Consider the following 22332-nt stretch of genomic DNA (forward strand, 5'->3'; position numbering starts at 1 on the left):
TTGAAATATTTTTAAATAAATATTTCAAAAATTTTGAAGAATAGTATATTTTAGTGATTCTCACTGTTTCTGAACATTCCAATCATCGATATTTTGAAAGTTCTGCCAGTGGTTTTTATGTGTAGCCAGAACACATGGTAGAGTGGAAATATTTTGGCTGTGGAACTGAGTGGGCACGTGTTCTAATCCAGGTTTCACTACTTATTCACTGAGTACTCGACTAAAGTAGTGAACCTGATTCGACCTCAGTTTTCTCATCTATGAAGTGAAGTTAATGTTACCTCCTTCATTAGAAAATTAATGAAATAAATGTATAGAAAATTGCCAACTGCACACCAAGACAAATTATTATTATTTCTTTCCTCTAGGTTTCAGATGGTAATATACTAATGTACTAACAAAGTATTGCAGGTGAAAAGGCACAGGATATCTATTTTATCTTCCTGCCCAAAATCAGAAAATCTAACCAAAATGATTATCCTAATTCCTCTCTCATGAGAACAAAAGCATCATAAGCTACTGCCAGTTAGAAATCTCAATTTATGAAATAAATATTCTATCCTTTAAGATACTACAACATAATTTTGGGGCCTGAGTATTTCTAAATAATAATAACTGTTAAAGAAAGAAAATATGATTTAAGAGGCAGTCTTGGATCCTTGGTTTCTGAGAGAGTAGATCCTGTACGTTTTTTAAAAGTACAAAAACCATGTGTATAAAATCTCTGCATTTTCATAATTTTTGGTGAGACCAATCACAAATGATCCCACGTAAGAGATTCTGACATTTTAGGAATTTTGGAGTCATCCCATAACCTCTCTAACCTGTGCCAGAGTCCAATAACTATCACTCAGCACTGAGAGGTTCTCCTTTATGGCTAACACATATCTTCTCCTGCTACAGTTAAGTCCTTTTCATTGCGTATTGTGCTTCAACCTTCTTTTCTTCTGGTTGAGCTTCCATTGAGACTTCCATTGCTGTCTTCTATTCTTCCACTACCTTCTACTAGTAACTACACACAAATACACTTGCTAATTCTCCCCTGGGAGTTGCAGAAAAGCAGCTACACACTCTTGAAACACAGAAGGGAAACAAAAAAAATGAAGATCTTCTGCAAAACTGTGTTTAAAGTGGGATTCTTGTAATTAACAGAAAAAAGGTATAACTGACCACCTTTATGACTGCTACCTAGTCTATGTGCTAAAGCAGCTTTAAAAACCACATAATAATTTAAAAGGAACAAGAAAAAAGACGAATGAACAAACTTCATTATATGGGATTCTCTAGGTAAGTTATAGTTTGTTTGGAGTTAGGGGAAGGCAGTTACACAGTAATGAAAGTGCTTATCGGTCTGTTTAAATAATATGAATGATTTTAAGAGATACAGTATGTCAGAATTTAGAAATAAAATGAATATTGCTTCCTTTATTTTAATCACCATGAGAAGCACTATATTTATTTATTCCAAGAAAGTAGCAAAAATAATATCCAGTACCTTTTTTGAGCACCAACTGTCAAGTGTCTTATACACATTCATATTATTTACTCACCTTAAAACAATTATTACTACACTATTTTGCATATGAGAGATTGCAGGCATCTCTGAGATTGCAAAATCTGTTAAAAGTCTACATCATATATGAGGTGGGATTGGGTGGAGGTCCATTTGTACAGTGCATCCACCATTTCCACTTGGGCTCAAACTTTGTGACTCTAACTTAAAATGTATTTAAAATCTATTTTAGAAAGAGGTTAGATAGACCAAACATTAATTTATTTTATCGTAAATTCTATAAATTTAAATAAAACATTAATGTAACCAAATAGTTTTGGCTGGTTCCAATAAAATTTTATTTATAAATACAGGTGGCAAGATATATTTGGCACACAGACCATAGTTCTCTAACTCCTGGATTAGACCAATGAAATTAGACTAAGAAAAACTAGAAAACTCTGACCCCCAAACAAATCTGAGACCTCACAAGGCCCTGATTGGTCAAAGAACTGAAAAGTCAAGATTCCAGAAAAAACAGAAGCCAGAGAAATAAATGTGATATTTGGTGTCACATTTATCCTTTGAGTCTGTGACATTTTTATATACCTTTTGTTTCAGCTCTGGTTTTCTGGCCACACAGCTCTTAAAACCCTACGTATCCCCCAATTAATAAGTGTCTTTGTATGTTAAAGAGACGACTGGGGGTTGGAGGTTCCTGGGCAACCTCAGGAAGAGGGCTTGTTGCCAGTGGATCCAACCATGTGATTAGAAGATGGAAAGCTTCAGCCCCATTCCCCAAACTCCAGGGAGGGAGAGGGGCTGCAAATTAATCACCAATGCCCAACAATTTAATCAATCCTCTATAAAAATCCTAGCCAGGGGCTTCCCTGGTGGCGCAGTGGTTGAGAGTCAGCCTGCTGATGCAGGGGACACGGGTTAGTGACCCGGTCCGGGAAGATCCCACATGCCGCGGAGTGGCTGGGCCCGTGAGCCATGGCTTCTGAGCCTGCGTGTCCGGAGCCTGTGCTCTGCCACGGTAGAGGCCACAACAGTGAGAGGCGTTTTTTGTGTACCGCAAAAAAAAAAAAAAAAAAAAAATCCTAGCCAAAGGCATTTGGAGAGCTTCTGGGTTGGTGTATACCTGGAGAAATGGCGTGTAAGTTCCATGCTCCTCCCCTAACACCTTGCCCTACGTATTTCTTTCATCTGGCTGTTCCTGAGTTGTACTCTTTTACAATAAAGCAGTAATACAGTAAGCAAACTGTTTCCCTGAGTTCTGTGAGCTGTTCTAGCAAATTATCAAATGAAAAGAGGGGGCTCTGGGAACCTACAATTTATAGCTGGTTGGTCAGAAGCATAGGTGACAACCTGGACTTGATACTGGTGTCTGAAATGGGGGCAGTCTTGTGGAACTGAGCCCTTAACCTGTGAAATCTGATGCTAACTCCTGGTAGATAGTGTCAGAATTGAATTGAATTGTAGAACACTCAGTTGATGTCTGTAGAGAATTGGAGAATTGTTTCATCTGGGAAGACGCCTAGACATCTGATGTCAGAAGTATTGAGTGTGGTGGTAGTGGAGAGTACAGGGAAAAATAGAGTTTGCCCTTTAAAAGTCATTTGCAAATTTGAAAGCAAAACCTGAGAAGATGAGCAGAAAGCAGTGGCTGAGAATGAGAGATCTTATGAAGAGCTATCAGCAGTGACACTGGGTTAAGAGGGCAATATTGGAATTCAAATATTTCATGGAAAAGAGGCCTTTGAGAAACTTCTGGCTTTCCTTCCATTGGTAATCCCACTAGATTCCCAATGACTGACATTCCTCTTGGAATCACTCTAATCCATGATTGTATTGAGATGAAATGCCTAGATTTTAACTACCTATAAAAGTAAACCCTTTCTGCAGGAAGTTAATAAAATCTACAGCCTCAAATTACTCCACTTAATTAACCATTAACAGGTCTATCAGGAGAGAGAATCAAATAAATAACAAGGAAAGAGCCAGATATACAAACAAAACCAAAGGAGGTCCAGATATAGAATTAAAACACATGGACTTTAATCTGATTGTAACTAATATGTTTAAGAAATTACAAGGCAAGATGGAAATTTTCAGCAGAGAATTAAAAATTATGATACAAAATCAAATAGACTGAAAGATAATCATTGAAATTTAGTACTAGATGCATTAACAGTGGATTCAATACAGCTAAAGAGAGGATTAGTGAAGTGAAATATGGGTGAGATGAAAATATTCATAATGAAACATGAAGATAAACAATGGAAAAACAGGCAATAAGGATAAAACATATGGTATATGGTGAAACATCAGCATATAAGTAATTGGAATCTTAGAAGTAAATAAGAGAGAAGATGGGAAGAAGCAATTTTGAAGAGATATTGGATCAGATGGTTTCAAATCTAACCACAGATATGAACCACAAGAAGGAAAAACAGAAAAAGAAAATTCTATACAAAGGTACATCAAACTACCAAAAGCCAAAGAAAAGTTAAAACCAGCCAGAGAAAGACACATTAGCTTCCAAAAAGCAATAATAAAAATGCCAGTAGAATGGAAGCCAGAAAATAAAAGTGCTAAAAATAAACATAACTATAATCATAGAATTCTATATCTATTAAAATATGCTTAAAATAAAATTGAAATGGATATTTTAGGGAAAAAAAGAATGAGAGACAGAGACAGAAGAAATTCATCAACAGTATACTCATACTAAAACAAATAGTAAGAAGAAAGTTCTTCAGGCATTAGAACAATAATCTCAGATAGAAACACAGAGATGTAGGAATGTATAAAGTTCAAAGAAAAGAGTAAATATTTGGGTAAATCTTATCAAATATTGAAGGCATGATAACATACTATTGATGTATCTGTAGAATTAAAATAAACTAAAGATTTGACTGAGAAATACAAGTAATTAAACTATAAGTGTTTTAAGGTCCTAACATTACACAGAAAATTACATGTTTATTTAAATTATGTTTTTTGAGGTCAAAGACATATGTTGTAATCTCTAGCATAACTACAAAGAAGAAAGATTTTAAATATTGTATAACTAACAAAATAATAAAAGAGGAAATGGAATAATTTAAAAAATAATTAACCCAAAGGGATACAAAAGGGAACACAGAACAAGTGGGACAAATAGAAAAACAAATATTAAGAACATACATTTCAATTTAAATAGTGCAGTAGCTACAATAAAGGCAAACAAAATACAGTCTACAGTTAAAAGATAAGGATTTTAAAATCTGTCATTTAAGGGGAAAAAGCCAACTATATTATATCTATTAGAACAACATGTAAAACATAAGAATAGAGAAATATTAAAAATAAAAGATTGAAGATACACTCAAGGCAAATAGTAACCAACAGAAACTAGTACAGCAATATTAATATTAGACTAAGTAGACAACACAGTTTGAGATAAAATTAATATATTATAATAATTATAAAAGAGTTGATCCATCCAATCACATTGTATTAAAATATATAAAACAAAAACGAGAAATAAAACAATTCATAGTTGAAGGTTTAAACACACCTCCCTTAGAAATTTATAGGATAAGCAGAGGAAATATAAGTCATCCGAGACACAAAGATCTTTTATTGGGGCATTTACCATTCTAAGTAGATTTTTAAAAATCTATTTTGTTGAATAACAACAATTTACAAAACCCTTAAAAATAAAGATTTTGAATATCAACATGTCAAACAACTGAATATCTTTTTCTCTATCGACGGCAATAGATGAAGTAAAAAGATGGTCAAAACAATTTGAGGGTAATGGAAAATAGAAGAAATTAAGGCAGGTTTTTCTAGACGAGGAGGCAAGATGTTAGTAAAAGAAAAAGGCTGAGAAAAACTTCACATAATCTCTTAAAATATTTTGTCATGTGTATAGTGATTTTCATGCCCTTGATTTTCATGGATTTAAGGGATAGCGTTTAAAAAGATGGTTAAGGTTGTCAGATAATATAAAATTAAGAATGCCTCTGTTTGGACTTATCTTTCTATTTGTCATTTAAATTCCGAATAAATGCCTACCTACATGTTTATTCAAACTATATTTTGGCAACTCTCAAAGTTTTAAAGATATTCTTAATACTGCCCAAACCAGGATCCGTGAAATTGAAAACTATAAAGAAACAGCCTACGTCATTAGGACCAATCTGAGAACACAGTGGGTTTTCTCAGAGACGTCTAAGCCAGACCAGTTCAGATTAAAATTTTCTAGATCTGATCATACTCATCCTCAGAGTTTCACAAATGCACTCCAAATATTAGAGAAAGAACTGTTTTGTCCTTATAGGATGGACAAGAAAAACAAAGGTTAAAGAATAGAATGTTTTTATTTTAATGTGAAAGAAAAGAGAATGAAAATTTTCCAAAGCTCTCTTTCAACATCAAATAGCTATCCAAAGCCATGAAAACACTAGACTGCTAATGTCATGCCATAAAGCACCCCACAAAATGTGCTATAGAACTTTGTTCATAAAATGCATCTTTCTCCTCATCAAACCAGGATTCTTTAGTTAAAGAGCAGCAGATATAAGGACCCTATTAGAAAACTTTATTATGATTAACTATCCATAACTAATATAAACAGAGACTCATTGTACTTTTATTGAACCTGCTATATCTGACATGAGAAACACAAAACTAAAATTCATGTAGTTACACTGTCACATATCACCAGGTAAGAGTTCAAACACACTTTTTTCTATAGTGATATTAATGTCATCTATAGGCACAGAATAGAATATATGAAATCTAACTCCTTTCAAAATATAAACAGTTGTTAGAATAATCCAAATTTAAATATATAAACTTATCACTTGATAAGATTTTTTTATAAACGACTGTGCTGCTTTCTCTATCTACTAAAATTAATTGAAATTTCTGAAGATAAGAATCAATCTCAATTTTATTTATCTTCTTCCTCTCCACTCCCACCTATCCAGTGAAAATCTATGATCTGGCCAGTCCAGCATCCCTTCTAAATCTCTTTTTCTGGCAAAGGCACCATACTCAATCTTATACTTCCTAGTTTTGTGTGGCAATAGATTCCCAAAGACGTTTATGCTGGATGTGACTCCTTCACTTACAAATGATGTGACTAATATATCTCGAAGAACTGAGACAGGATTAGGCATGTAATAAGGCTAAATAAATGGCATTTGAATGAATGAATAAATGATGGAAAAAACTTTGTCTTCTATTAAAGAAAAGATACGTGCACAGATTTTTAAAATTTATAATGTTATGCAATTGCATATAAATGCATTTTTAGAAATGCAGCAACGCATACAGGCATACCTCAGAGATATTGTGGGTCTGGTTCCAGACCAGCTCAATAAGACAAATAACGCAATAAAGTGAGTGACACAAATTTTTTGGTTTCTCAGCACGGGTACATATAAAAGTTATGTTTACACTATACTGTAGTTAATTGAGTGTGCAACTATATTATGTCTAAAAAACACCAATGTACATAGCTTAATTTAAAAATACTTTATTGCAGGGCTTCCCTGGTGGCGCAGTGTTTGAGAGTCTGCCTGCCAATGCAGGGGACACGGGTTCGTGCCCGGGTCTGGGAAGATCCCACATGCCGCGGAGCGGCAAGGCCCGTGAGCCATGGCCACTGAGCCTGCGCGTCTGGAGCCTGTGCTCCGCAACGGGAGAGGACACAACAGTGAGAGGCCCACGTACCGCAAAAAAAAAAACACAAAAAACTTTATTGCTAAAAAATGCTAACGATCGGGCTTCCCTGGTGTCGCAGTGGTTGAGAGTCCGCCTGCCAATGCAGGGGACACAGGTTCGTGCTCCGGTCTGGGAAGATCCCACATGCCGCGGAGCGGCTGGGCCCATGAGCCATGGCTGCTAAGCCTGCGCGTCCGGAGCCTGTGCTCTGCAACGGGAGAGACCACAACAGTGAGAGGTCCGCATAACGCAAAAAAAAAAAAAAAAAAAAATGCTAACCATCACCTGAGCCTTCAGTGAGTCGTAGTAGTAACATCAAAGATCATTGATCACAGATCACCATAACAAATATAATAATAATGAAAAAGTTTGAAATACTGTGAGAATTACCAAGATGTGACAATGAGAAAGCCAGTGAGCAAATGCTCTTGGAAAAATGGTGCAGATAGACTTGCTTGATGCCGGACTGCCACAAATCTTCAATTTGTAAAAAACACACTATCTGTGAAGTGCAATAAAGCAAAGTGCAATAAAACGAGGTATGCCGGTAGCTAGAAACAAGCAATGCATAGTCAGAATGGAAAAATACAAACGTGCTCATTAAAAACATATACCTAATTCCTAAATATTTAAAAATATCTTTCGTATATAAGAACATTCTAATATAACCAAAAAATAAAGTTAAAATATAACATACAAAATGAGATATAAAATATAAAAATAATATAAGAATTCAAATATTTCAAGTAAATGAATAATAAGGATTCCCTTTTTACAATAGAGCTTAGGGAAAATTATATAGCATATGTTAGCTATTCCATCATATTCCACTATATTCCATTAGATAAACTACTCAGTATTACCCCTTGGAGAATAATTAAATACTGTTAAATGAAATATCCCAATGCATTAACATAATCTGATTTTAATTTTATCCCATAACAAAAACAGAAGTTAAGGGATCCCATAATCTTTCATGGTTCAAATTGACTAATATATTTTTGATAAATTACATATTTTCAAATAACTGTAAAACTTGCCACTCTATATGTTTTAAAATAAGGAAAAATTTATTTGTGCAAAGTAGGGCATCAAGATGCCCTAAGTTATATGAAATACAAAATAGGTACTATGGTGACTAAATTTAGTAGGAAATCCTAAAACACAGGTAAAAAAATTAAGTATTTCAAATTTTTATTCAGGTTTATAAATTGATATCCTGTTGTGCTAAAATACTGATATAAATACTTTACTCTGACAGGGCTGCCTATTTTAATTTTATTCATTTTTTGTTTCTTTAATACTTACGTTTATTTTTATTAAAAATACTTTATTTGTTTGCCTTTCCAGGATAAAAAACAATAAATTCACATTGCAGGAGAAAACAACATCAATGTACAGATATGCAAAGGAAAAGTCAACTATTTTCTTCTACCTCCCTGTTCCTTAGGTAAACTGTGATGATGTGCAGACTTCCTCATATGCCCTGGCTTTTTTAAACATACAAAAACATATAAAAATATATACAAACATATAAAAACACTTTTTATAAAAATTTTATTCTCTATTCATGACCATGCAACTTGCTTTTAAAAGTGAATAATCTATTACCATTAAAAATAAAAACAAGCTGCAAAACACCTGCCAAGTTCTGATAATTGAAAATTCAAAGCAAGATTAATTGTTTTAGAAATATGAACTTTTATTTCCAAAGAGATCTATTTTACAAAGAGAAGTAGTTTGCCTGGTAAGAAATATATGGCAGTTGAAAGACTTGTGATGCATGCAAACGTATTCCTATTTCTCTACCTCAAAAGTAACACCCCATATTTTCAGTGAAAAAATATTAATGAGTTTGATAGGTGTGCTCTTCAGTACTAGTTCTACAATCACATGAAAACATTCTTATAAAGGATACCACAAAACTAGGAAGTCTTGATTCTAGTAGGAACATGTGGCTGCATTATCTTATTTTATATTTATTTTTTTGCATTATTTTACTGCACACTTTGTCATTCTGAAATATGAAAATTATACTTCAAAATATTTTGAATTTAATGCATTAGATTCATTTTATTTAGGAAGTAATTTTACCTATACATTTATGATTTTTAAATTCACTTATAAATTATTTCTAAAGGAAGAATATTTTGCACATGAACTTTGAAAAGACCATGAAAGTTCTGAGATTGTACTCAATAACTATAAATTAGCATGCCACAGTTTCATGGATACTAGCAGAAAACTTGAGACTTCTGGGTCAGAGACACAGGGACTTTACTACTCAGGATACATCAGGCAGCATGAGTTTAATGTTTTCATCGCTCCCCTTGAGTCCCTGTCCCCCCAAATCCCACTGAGGCTATGCAGAGCATCCCAGGTGGATATGGCACATATACTGCATCACAACTGAAGGAGCCCAAGCTTAGGAAATTACAATCTTTTAAAGGTGCTGCTAGCAAAGCTGCCCAAACTTTGTCCTAGAGGAAGACAGTATCTCTTCTGCTTTTGCCAAAAAGTGAATTTGTCCTCTGCCCCAGAAGCAAACACTATGTCTGTCTTCCAAGCTGAATTAACGTGGGCTCGTCATTAAGGACAACATATTTAAGTCAAGTAGCAAATTGTTTATATGAGTGTTGGTTTTGCTGCTGGTTTAATAATATTTAAAATAATTATACAAATTTAATATTTTATCTATGCGCATTTATGTATCAATACAAATATTAATGACAAATTCAGAAAGAATGAATCTGGCATCCTTTATTTTGTAAAATCCAGAAATCAAGAATCAAGTTTATAAGAATCAACAAGTACTCAATACGCACCTGTGGCATTACTTCAGTTAAAATTTTAAAAGATAAATTTAAGACATTTATTCAGAAAATAAAATTATCTTCTTTCTCTTGGTAATATCCATATGCTCTCTTCTTACACTGAAGAATATTTAGTCAGCCCCACCTACCCACTGTTGTGCTAGGTGCTCTGGGAAATACAAAGGAGACAAAGATGTGGTCTTTAGCTGGGAATACCTACACTGATCTTCATAACTAACTTATAGTGAAAGGATGTGGATGATTGATTAAATGCATGTAAGAGCCAATAAGAACATCAAGGAAGGCTTGTTAAAGAGGTGAAATTTAAGGTTAAGAATTTGCACAGGCAAAGTTGGTGGAGAAGGGCATGCCAAGCCTTAGGGAATAAAATGTGCAGAAGTTTGCAGTAAGAAAGCAACATGGCATAGCTAGAGAAGAATAAAAAAGGCACACTGACCAGAGCAGAGCAGAGACCTTAACTGGGAGATAAAGCTAGATAATCAAATTATGAAGATCTCTGAATAAAGGGTGAGGCGTTGGACTTTATAAAATAAGGGGTTGCTGGAATGTTTTGAAGAAAAATAGCATGATGAAAGATTAGGGATAGCATAAGAAAGGATTAGGGAAGAGAATAGCATAAGAAAGGATTAGGGAAGAGAAAGCAGAAACAATAGTTATTCTCTCTCTCTCATTTGTTCATTTGTTTTTTTACTATGCAACAAGTATTAGTATTCTCACTTATTATTATTTAATTCTTCATTCTACACAAGAGGAAACAAATTTGGAGACATTAAATAACTTCCCCAAAGGCACTAGTATGCAAATGTGAGAGATGAGATTCTACCCAAAGTCTGTGCAACTTAATAGCTTCTGCTCTTAGACACTTCTCAATGCTGTTTCTTGTTTATGAGACTACTGTACTATTTTGTACACTTAAGGCAATGAAATTTTCGACTAAAGAATTGATTACAGAAAGTAACAAATACAGAGAGTAAATGATGAGGGAGAAAAGAATGATTTTAGAGATTTAGTGACACACTGGCTGAGAAGAAAACTGTGTCAAAGTGGGAGCCCAGTTTTAAGCTTTGGCATTTAAGAAAATGGTGGTGAAAACAACATGTAGATATTTGGGGAAAGGGAACATTAATACTAAGAAGCACTATTTCTGTACATGTTGAGTGTGAAGGATCCACTGCAGGTACCAAAGTCCTTGAATGCTCAATTCTCATATATAAAATGATGTAGTGTTTGCACAAAACTTATGCACATCATCCTGTATACTTTAAATAATCTCTAGATTACTTATAATACCTAATGCAATGTAAATATATGTAAATCACTGCCAGCACATGGGAGATTCAAGTTTTGCTTTTTGGAACTTTCAGGAAATTTTCCCCAAATATTTTCAGTTGTCTTTGGTTGAATCCTTATATGCTGAACCCGCAGATGCAGAGCAACGGCTATATTTAAGAGAGATATGAGCAACTGAAGAGAGTGCACCAGAGAGTGGCGCTTTCTTCCACTCACCAATTATCTCCCCTTTCTTCATTTAAAAAAAACTGTTTTTTAAAGAATGACTATTTCCATTCATAATCTTCCTTTCTCATCCTAATTTTCATCCAAAATATTTAGAAGTCTGGAATCCCACCTATCCTGTCATTATCTTAACATGTCCTTTTTTTAAATCAAGGACTTCATTTTTAATGTAATCCAACAAACTTTATTCTCTTTACTTCTACAGAAAATTCGACAATGGCAATCTTGCCTTTTTTGCTTAAGAATATTCTCCCTCTTCCCCCCACTCTTTTTATGCTCTATTTTCACCAAATCTATACATTATTTTGGAGAGGCTGCATAACAAAGTGGTTAAGAGTATGTGCTCTGAAGCTCACAGTGCCTTGGCTATTTAAAATCCTGACTTAAAATGCCTAACCACTGTGAATCTCAACTTCCTTACCTATGAAACAGAGATGATAATAAGAACACCGTTATCATAGGGCTGTTAGGAAGGTAAAATGGGATAATATTTGTAAATGGCTTAACAATAATGCCTGGTACCCTGTAAGCACTATATATATGCTAATTATTTTATAACTCTGCTTCTTTGCATACCTTACCTCTGTTCTCTTCAGACCCACTTGTTTCTTCTCTTCTCTCTTAACTTTCCCTAACCTTGCTCACTTCAAAAATCACAGAAGGGTAATGAATCACATCAACATTTAAGCACATCTAAGCAAATAAATTAACAAATGTGTAACTTTAGGCATGGCCTTTTATCCTAGCCTCTTCTGTATTGATGACTTATTGAGAGTCAGGTGAATGAGCGATTTGGATAAGACACCACTACTTCAAATCCAACATAAATCAGATCAAGCTCATGATTTTGTCTCCAGAACTAGAAGTTTGAATTTCCTCTTTCAAGTTGAGCAGTGCCATTCTTTCCACTCCCCAGGTTTATAATATCAAAACAATCTTTCATATGTTTTCTCCTCTATCCCTATACAAAAATCAGTCATTAATCTCTTCACTTCACCTACAGCTTTCAGTCTCCTCTCTTTTCCTAGATACCTATTGATGCTGTTCCACTCCACACTCATTACCTCAAACCCGGATCAGTCTAAACTGATCTTCATTCCCCTCAATAACCTTTCCTCTAGGAAATCCTGCATATTGACAACAAATTAGTTTCTAGTTAGGACTGCTACTTTCAGACACACTTCTGCACAAAGAAATTAGCATAAAATTAACTTAACCTCTTGGCCATTTAAGAGTGAAACCATTCAGGGAGCACTGCCCCTTTCTTAATATGAGTACAAAGCTGTTGAGCCTTTCTGCCACATGCACAGATGACTGTGTAAGAACAAGCAGCTAGTTTCTGTTTTTGATTAATACTGTAAGACTATGTCACTCTCTTGGTGGTCCTCTGGAATAGTACAACAAAGTCCCAGGTTCCCTGTGCAAAAGTCTACTTTGGGCTTGCTTTGTTCTATCTGGGAGCTTGGCTGGTATATTAGTTTTCCAGAGCTGCCATAACAAAATACCACAGACTGGGTGGTTTAAATAACAGAAATTAATTTTCTCAAAGTTCTAGAGGCCAGAAGTCCAACATTAAGGTGTTGGGAAATCAGGTTTCTCCTGAGGCCTCTCTACATGGCTTACAAGTGACCATCTTTGTTTGTTCACATGGTCTTCTCTCTGTGCCTGTCCAAGGCCAAATTCCCTCTGTGTGGGTGCATTCCTGGTACCTTTTTTTTTTTTTTTTTTACTATAAGGACACCAGTCATATTGGACGAGGGCCCCATCTTTTTGACCTCATATAATTGTAATGACTAAAGCCCCTATCTCCAAATTGAGTCACACCGAGGATTACAGCTTCAATATATAAATTCTGGGGATCTGTCTCTTGAACTGTGCGTGACACCCATAGAAACTCCAGGGTCTAAGATGATTTTATTTTGTAAACACAAGAACCTTGCATACCTCTCTCTTGAGGGCAAGTACTGTCTTCCCTCTTTCCGTCTATCCTTCCTTTCATTATTTCTTTTTGCAGCTTCAGAGACTGTTATTCAGTAAATATTTGTGGGAAAAACTGAACAGAAGACTGTGAGTCTATGTATAAATTGAATTAAAGGGCCTATAAAATAAAATGCCACATAATAATCTATTTGCTTAAAAAAATCTATTGAACTTAAAAAAGCAGTGAGTCATTAAAAAATAAATCCCCTTAAGAAATGGAGGCGCAATTAAATTATCATAAAAATACCTCATTTTGAAAGTGTTTTCCCATTGTGTTTTCCCATTTAAATTTTAAACGCAGGCATGATTATTTCTTTTTTACTAAAATATCACCTATTTGTGCTTCCCTGGCAGTCCAGTGGTTAAGACTCTGCACTTCTAATGCAAGGGGTGCGGGTTCGATCCCTGGTCTGGGAACTAAGATCCCACATGCTGCATGGTGAGGCCAAAAAAAAACAAATAAAAAAAAAAATAAAATAAAGTATCACCTATCACAAGCCAAATAACAGTGGTTATTACTCACTGATTGGTAAGTTTCTTTATTCATCCAGATTTCTTACTATCTTGAACTTCCTTCACTTCCTAAACTCTTAGGAGAAATGACAAGGTCCATTTGAACTTGTCCTAATGAAGTGTAAAATAAACTATATCTGAATTTTCCTTTTTCTTTTCCTATGCCCCATCCTACAATCAGTGCTACTTTAAAGAAATATTTTGTATACATTTGGGAATATCAATACTATTTTTAAAATTGTCACAAATGGATCCCATTTTTCATAATGATTTATCATTACTGAGTATTCACTGCATTTCATTCACATTATTTACCTTACAAATACACAGCACACTTTTGGAAAAAAAACCATGATAGTTTGTGTTCCGATGGTTTGTTTTAATATTCAGGGCAGAGTATAAAGAGCATTTCTAAGAAGTTCAACATGGTAACACTTGCTAAACTGATCAATATCACTGATGTCTACAAAATCCTGTTAAAGATAATAAATACAGTCGCATGTAACTATCAGAGAAAAAAAAAAAAACCTACAGAATTAGTAGAGTTACTCCTCAAACACAAACAGTAGTAGAGTTCCGGCTCCTGTCCATGTCTCACCCTCAGTAATCTTACAGAAAAACGTTCTGTGGAGCTTGTGGCAGGCAGGCAACTTGACTCACGTTCTACATAGTGTAAAAGCCTCACGTAAGTTTATAATCAGGAGAATAGTTGTTAAACTACCAAGAACAGCTACAGGAGTGATGGTGTTAAGGAAGAGAATTCTCATTACAATAAGATAAGTGAGGATTTCCTTTTGTTTTTTTTTAACATCTTTACTGGAGTATAATTGCTTTACAGTGGTGTGTTAGTTGCTGCTGTATAACAAAGTGAATCAGCTATACATACACATATATCCCCATATCTCCTCCCTCTTGTGTCTCCCTCTCACCCTCCCTATCCCACCCCTCTAGGTGGTCACAAAGCGCCGAGCTGATCTCCCTGTGCTATGCAGCTGCTTCCCACTAGCTATCTATTTTACGTTTGGTAGTGTATATATGTCCATGCCACTCTCTCACTTCGCCCCAGCTTACCCTTCCCCCTCCTCATATCCTCAAGTCCATTCTCTAGTAGGTCTGCATTTTTATTCCCATCTTGCCCCTAGGTTCTTCATGACCTTTTTTTTTTTTTTTTTTTTTAGATTCCATATATATGTGTTAGCATACGGTATTTGTTTTTCTCTCTCTGATTTACTTCACTCTGTATGAGAGACTCTAGGTCCATCCACCTCACTACAAATAACTCAATTTCATTTCTTTTTATGGCTGACTAATATTCCATTTATATATGTGCCACATCTTCTTTAAAGCTAAATGCTTATTATCCCATGACCAGGATTTCAATTTGATGGGGGGCTGCATGATGAGCTGAGAGACTGTGAATATCTGAAGCACTGATGGAAAAACACCATTTCTCTTGGGCTGTGATTTACAATGAAAAGGATGTGTGTGGCAGGGTAGGGAGGAGGAAAGGACTGGGAAATTGTTAAGTCCTGTGTGAGGAGATACTTCATGAGATTTAAAGTGGAGCCCAGGTCACTCCCGCTCTGTTTGGTCAAACAAACCAAGAATTCCCTGAAGGTAGTAAAAATATATGGAACGTCTGAAGGTTAATATAAAAGACAGGGAGAGGTGGGTCGTTAAAAGGTAATCTATTCAAGTGATTCTAGTGAAGAAAGCCAGTAAGAGATGATAATAGGATACCAAGAAATTACTCAGAAGTAAGACTGTGAATGCAGACATATGCCCTCATGTGTCTTTTATGAGCATCCTGTTATTTTTTGCAAGGTTTTCAGGATCTTCCAATAGGGCCAAATCTAATTTGCCAGGGAAGAAGCAAATAGACGACAACTACACAGTTAGGGCATTTGCTTTTTGGACATATTTTTAAGACACTTTCCAACCCTGCCTCTCAACCACAACACATACAAATACATTATACTCAACAACCCCCAACACACCTACACACCTGTGCACATGCACACACATGTGTGGGCACACACACAGCTGGCATCCTGGTACCTCTTCCGTTCTCTAATATCGCAATATTCTCAAATCCACACTTGAATTAGTACATCCTGTGACTATCTTTCAACAATGAATTCTTATATTTGCTGTATGGACAGAGATGTAGATGGTATCTGCAGGATTTTTGCTCCCCAAATCAATGCCAGCAGTTTCTTGGTCTGTGGTCCACAGAGTTATACGTATCCACAATATTAAGTGCTTTTCTGCCCACTGTTCATTACCAAAAAAATGGTTCCCTTTTCTGAAGATTTCTTGAGAGAAAAAAATGCAGCTTTGGTAGGTACTAAACAATTTGCCAGTAGGATAGATAGTCTTGGATGTCAACTAAGTAAAGAGAAATGTCTGGAAGAAACAATTCAAGAATATTTATAGGTTGCAATTATCTCTCCAGTGGCAGTTAAATTTGACATAGCATCTGCCAAGTCCTTAAATAAAATAATTTTTTTCAAGAATGTGTAGTAAATGAGGAAGCATAGTAATATCAGAAAATGGGCCTTAATATTCAGAATAGCGTTAGGTTTCATAAGCAATAGAGGCATATTGGGACACAGAACTTTCAGCAGATACTGAATTAGACCACACTTTAAATTTAACTATGTGTCCAAACCATGGTAGATGTTCCAAGAGTTACATGAAACAAAGCAATATGCTGACTACGCGCTTTCTGCAAAGCCCTAAATAAGAAATAAATAGCATAATATAACTAAGGTAACTGTGAATTATATTAAATTTCATCCTAGATTACATTATTAAAATAATATTTTAAATCATAAGTTTAAATCTAGACAAAGAGCCGCCTTAAGTGAAAGCGGAATTGTTTGGGGGAAGATAGAGAGATGAATTAAAATCATATCTTAGGGCTTCCCTTGTGGCACAGTGGTTGAGAATCTGCCTGCCAATGCAGGGGACACGGGTTTGAGCCCTGGTCTGGGAAGATCCCACATGCCGCGGAGCAACTAGGCCCGTGAGCCACAACTACTGAGCCTGCACGTCTGGAGCCTGTGCTCCGCAACAAGAGAGGCCACGATAGTGAGAGGTCCGCGCACCGCGATGAAGAGTGGCCCCCGCTTGCTGCAACTAGAGAAAGCCCTCTCACAGAAGCGAAGACCCAACACAGCCAAAAATAATAAATAAGTAAATAAAATTTTTTAAAAAATTAAAAATCATATCTTAGCTGCAAACGGAAGCTAAGAAAATCACTTCTATAAAATAGACTCCCTTGCAAGAAAATGATTTTAAAACAGACTTTATTTCAGCAAACACTTATGAATATTTCTTAAAAACAAAATTTTGGAAAGATTTTAAAATCTAAAGATAGGTACTATATCTGGATATATTATTTATTCACTGATCTCTATCCAAAATTTACTACACTATGCAGTTTGATCAGAGGTTTAGCAGTATTTAGAAATTCTGTGAACCAGTGAAATAATCTCTGCCACAAACCTGGGGCTTAAGGGCCAGACTTTAGCTCTGGAACATGCAAGAAATAGGAACACCAAAATCAAGGGCCAGTTCTAAAGGAAATAAGAATCATGGAAGTGCTATGAAGTTGGAATCAAATCTCAATCTGGGCAACAAGTTGAGAAGTAATGTTAGAATACATTTTTTAAAAGTGGGGTAAGAGAAGACAACTAATATTTATTCAGAACTTTAGACCTGCCAGATACAATTTAAATCTAATTTTCACAATAAACTTTATAAGAATTTTTATCCTCTTATTCTATATGTGGAAACCTAATGCTTATCAAAGAAACTGAATAAAATAGAATAAAATAACATTGCTGAATTGTAGATCTAAGTAAGATTTGAATTCAGGTTTTGCCTAATGTTAGATCCATGATCATTTTATTTCACTAGTGGTCCTCAGACTTTGTGATAATAAAATAATAACTAATACAAGTTGAGCGTTTGATATGTGTCCAACACTGTTCCATGCATTTAAAACATATTAACATATTTAATATTCTCAACAAACTTAAGTGATATGTTAATATTATTATCTGTAGGGTTTAACTTGCCTAGGATCACTGAGCTAGTAAGTAAAGAGATGGGATATAGACTGTATATTCTGGCTCCTTAAACTAATGCTCTTAACTACACAGTGCGTCCTCATGATACTTGAAGTAGTATCATGATACCTCTCTCTTAAGTAGTATGGGATGACAGGCCCAGAACAAGAACCAAATCTGGTCCACTGCCTGTTTTTGTAAATAAAGTTTTATGGGACTCTAGCTATGCTCATTTGTTTACATCATATATCTGCTTTCTTACTACTACTTAATTGAGTTGTTGCAATACAGTCTATATGGCCAGGACTTTACAGAAAGACTTTGCTGACCCCTAATGAAGGCCATGGATAACAAAACAATATTTGTCTATTTTTGAGGTAAGTGAATAAAATTTTTCATAATAATTCATTACTCTTTTTAAACTCCTCATCTCCTCTTACTTACAGAAGCTCATCTAACCAAGAGAACAAGACAGATGTAGCTATTTGTCGTCACATGTATTTGTCATAAATATGAGTTATTTTGATTTTATTAATAGCTAGCTCACTATACAGAGCTTATTTCACTTTAAAAAACAATAACAGAAAATAATCTATTTAAACTACAATACTTGAAATAGTAAACATCTGTATTCCTATTAGTAAATTTATATTAAAAGTCAATACCAGTTTTCTCAAGGTTTCATTTTCATCAAGGTTAAAATGAAATAGTTAAGGAATAACTGTCCTGCATCTAAATGAGTCACTAGATGTTAAAACGCTTTTGCTAATCTGTGAACACTTTACAGTTTATATTACTCCTAAGCAACTGTATTATGCTGTCTGAATTTGTAACACCATCTTTTATATACTCGGTGATTAAAAATAGGCATTTTCACTGTAGTTAAATATACCTTTGTTTCTGATTTTCAAATCTGAATAAAACACAATTTCTGTAAAAGTGTGTCTCAGAGGAACACAATTGCAGGCTTTCCACAGCATCATTTGCTTAAATGGCTCTCTGCTCTCTCCTTCCCTCCCCCACCAGAAGCACTGAACCCACTAAGCATCCCCTAGAGATCCCTCAGAGTGCCATCTGCTGTATATTTGCTATGTTGCAGCCTGAAATTCTTGATGTGAGATTTAGCCCATCAAATCACACAATAGTATGTGAGTTGTATTACAGCTGAGACATTAATGCTGGATGCAAGAAGAAAATTAAAAGTTAAACATGCATAGCAGAACCACATTAGTGGTTATTTGATTAATTATTGAATATGATTATAACACAAATAACCACATCATTCAGGTACAATGAGGGTGGCGGTTATTGTTAATACAGGGCTGTAGTTTGTTTTTAATAAGTAATAAAATAATACACATGACTGGCAGATTATGTAAGTACTCATACCGGGAAAGAATTCTCTGCCTGATTGTTATACCCTTTCTCTCACTGATCCCACTCCGTTTTTAGTTTGACATCATTGTTTAAATATGAAATGATACACTGATGGCAAAGGGAAGAGAAATACAGAGGAAAATAGCATTGTAGGGGATGGAGTTGGTGTAGAGGGAGCCACTCAGAGGACACACAATTTGGGAAGACTGAGTTTTTTAAGGCAACGTTAAACATATATAAGAAAATATTATGTATATGCAATGATTTTGACAGAAACACATAAGAAAATATACCATGAATATAAAATAAATATCTGCCTTAATTGCACATGTCCACCCCTCCTCAACCACTACCTCTACACATGTAATCTTACCTTGACTACCATGTTTAACATCCCCATACTTTTCAAAATGTATATTCTTTAATAATATTTAATAATTATTTAGCTTTGCATATTTTTAAACTCTATATTCTGTATGAATTTATCTGTGACTTGGTTTTTGTGTTGAAAACACTCTTTGTGGGACATGATGATACATGAACATAAAGCATTCTATTACATGAATATACCCGGAGGGAGAGTAATTTGGTACAAGCCTTTGGAAAAACTTTGATATTATCTAGTAGTTTTGAACATGCACTTACGTAGTAATTCTGCTTCTGAGAGAGACCAGATTCTCATGGAGAGATTAACACTTTGCTCAAAGTCATATGTACCTACTGAGATTTGATACTCAAATTTGAGCAGTCTGTCCTAGTACAGACTAGTATATTGTGATCACTATATTAGATTGCCTCTGCAGTATAAATAACAACTTTAGGTAATATAAGTAATACTCTTTAAAGAAAAAAATAATACCTCAGTATGGAGGGTACTCATGTAAGATGAACGTTTGGTCATCATTATTAATTAACCTAATAAAATTTATAATATCCTTCCAAAACTAAGACATGTCTTACCTTAAAACATACTTTAAAAATTTGTTCAGGGCATTCATTTTCACATCCTTCAAATTCATAGACCAATGACTTACAAAGAAATAAACCAATAATTTAATAACTGAGAACAAGCTGGAAAGAGTTACTATTTCTATTTTAGGCTTTAGCTTTATAAATTAATACTTTGTATAGATTGTTTTACATATTGAAATTTCTAAAGCCTGGGAAATATGCTTTTGGAATTAATCAGTAGATTGACAAATCCACTGACTGTTTATCTTTTCTTTTCTTATCATATTTACTTCTCAGCATCATTCCTCAAGTTGGCTTTCTTAAAGCAATGTTTTCCCTTGCTTCTTCATATTACTCTAATACTCTAATTACTCTAATATGGTTTTCAAATTTTCTGAAGCTTTCCTGATTTTTAGTTGTTTTATCAGTTATTGAGAGAAGAGAGTTAAAATCTTCAGCTATGATTGTGAAGTACCTACCTCTTCATTTAGTTCTGTCAGATTTTGCAACATATATTTACAAGTTACATGCATAGGTCATCCACATGTATGACTGTTATGTCTTCCTGATGAACTGACTCTTTTGTGTGTATGTGTGTGTGTGTGTATATATTTTTTTTTCACATCTTTATTGGAGTATAAATGCTTTATAATGTTGTATTATCATTATGAAATGCAGCTCTTTGATTCTGGTGATATATCTTATCTTTATATCTACCTGACATGGGTAGAGCCACTCTAGTTTTCTTGCATTTGCAGTTTTTGTGGTGAATCTTTTTCCAATTTTTATCTTAAACTAATTTTTATGCAAGCAAAAACAAGCAAATAAACAAAGTAGGTAGCAGAAACTTGGAATTTTATTATTTTCAAAAGATAAATATAAAGAGCAGTCTAATTATTATATTGTTATCTAGATTTACATGGGTAATTGCTTGTTTTTGGTGAATTTCCTTACTTCATGACTCTCCACTGTTGCTTTTTCCTTCTGTAATTATCCATTGTCGGAGTTCCTATTCTACAGGCTTTTCATTTGCTTTTGAGATTCGCTGATAGGAAAATGTTAGTTTATAAGAACGTTGTTAGAGATTTTGGAATCATTTCACCAAAATGTGCTAAAAGAAAAAAATCTTTAAGGAATGCCCACCATACAATGATTTATGGTGAAGTTCAAAACACTCCAAATTTTGTCATATATTTATGTATTATATTTAAAAATAAAAGAAATAAGTTTATGTTTAAAATTATCCTTGAAAGTTTCCCATTATTATTTTTTAGAGATAATAAAATTAGTTTGAACTGCTAGATTGTTGAGAAAAAAAGAAAAATGGGTAAGAGCTCTTTATTCAATGGCAAACCCAAATGTTTATGTCAACTACCTGAGCTTGTAAATTATATTGATTCTCGAACAAATAGTTCTCTGATTTTCACTAATGTAATTTTATTGTTAGATTCCCCTGATCATATCAACATTTTTAAAATTTGTTTAACATTTATCTAACTTTAAAAAAAATGTCTTATATGATTTAGGAAATTTGTTAGGAACATTTCTTAAACATAAATTAAAAAGGCAAGCATGGGCTTCCTTGGTGGCGCAGTGGTTGGGAGTCTGCCTGCCAATGCAGGGGATGCAGGTTCACGCCCTGGTCCGGGAGGATCCCACATGCCGCGGAGCGGCTGGGCCCGTGGGCCATGGCCGCTGGGCCTGCGCGTCCAGAGCCTGTGCTCCGCGGCGGGAGAGGCCACAGCAGTGAGAGGCCCGCGTGCCACAAAAAAAAAAAAAAAAAAAAAAGGCAAGCATGTTGGGTGGAGGGGCATTGCAAACAATCTTGGATAAACATTCTTATTAGCTGTTATCTTACTAGAAACTATGC

At 34.7% G+C, this 22332-nt stretch overlaps 1 protein-coding gene across 8 annotated transcripts in view; it reads right to left on the reverse strand.

Moving 5' to 3' along the window:
• Positions 1–22332, reverse strand: part of CCSER1 (coiled-coil serine rich protein 1) — a 1247878-nt gene that overhangs the window by 780099 nt on the left and 445447 nt on the right. The gene's annotated exons all lie outside the window — the stretch shown is intronic.

The sequence above is a fragment of the Stenella coeruleoalba genome (assembly GCF_951394435.1).
Source record: "Stenella coeruleoalba genome assembly, chromosome: 4".
Classification (NCBI taxonomy): Eukaryota; Metazoa; Chordata; class Mammalia; order Artiodactyla; family Delphinidae; genus Stenella; species Stenella coeruleoalba.